Here is a 557-nt window from a genome sequence, read left to right as displayed (position 1 = left end):
CATGAAGTCGTAGTCGAAGCTGGTGAGGTCGCTCTTCTTCGTCCTCCTTTCCTGCCAACAAGAGTGCGTTGCTCTGCCATACAGCACGAGGCCATACGTCCCTCGGCCCCTGCCACAGGCCTCATCCGCGTGGTGCGAAGCATGCCGTAGACACAGGCGTTGTAGCAGTGCGCCGACCCAGCCATCTGAGAGCACGGCCTCTGCACAAAACTCTCCCCGCGCGCACACGATGCTGGTCGCCACCTGGTGCATTCCCCTCGGGGGGGGGGAGGGGCGCTCAGGCCCCCCACACCTCTGCAGACAGCAGCGAGGGCCAGGGGTGCGTGGGATATGCGCTCGCGTCACGCTGACACTCTGCCTACCATATGCGTACTGCAAGCACGTGCACTGTCGCAGGTCGCTAGGGCGCAACACCGTCCAGGACCTGAGCGCCGACGTCAGCAGCGATACATCGCCTTGGCCTCCCCACGTCGCGGGTGCCTGGCCCTGTCGCCAGCGGAAGTGTTTTGGCATGGGCAGGGGATAGGGAGGCTTGCCTGGCTTCTCCGCAGACAGTA

This window comes from Leishmania donovani, chromosome 20 (genome assembly GCF_000227135.1).
Source record: "Leishmania donovani BPK282A1 complete genome, chromosome 20".
Taxonomy (NCBI): Eukaryota; Euglenozoa; class Kinetoplastea; order Trypanosomatida; family Trypanosomatidae; genus Leishmania; species Leishmania donovani.
The sequence above is the reverse complement of the archived record's forward strand: the minus strand, read 5'-3'. Positions refer to the sequence as shown.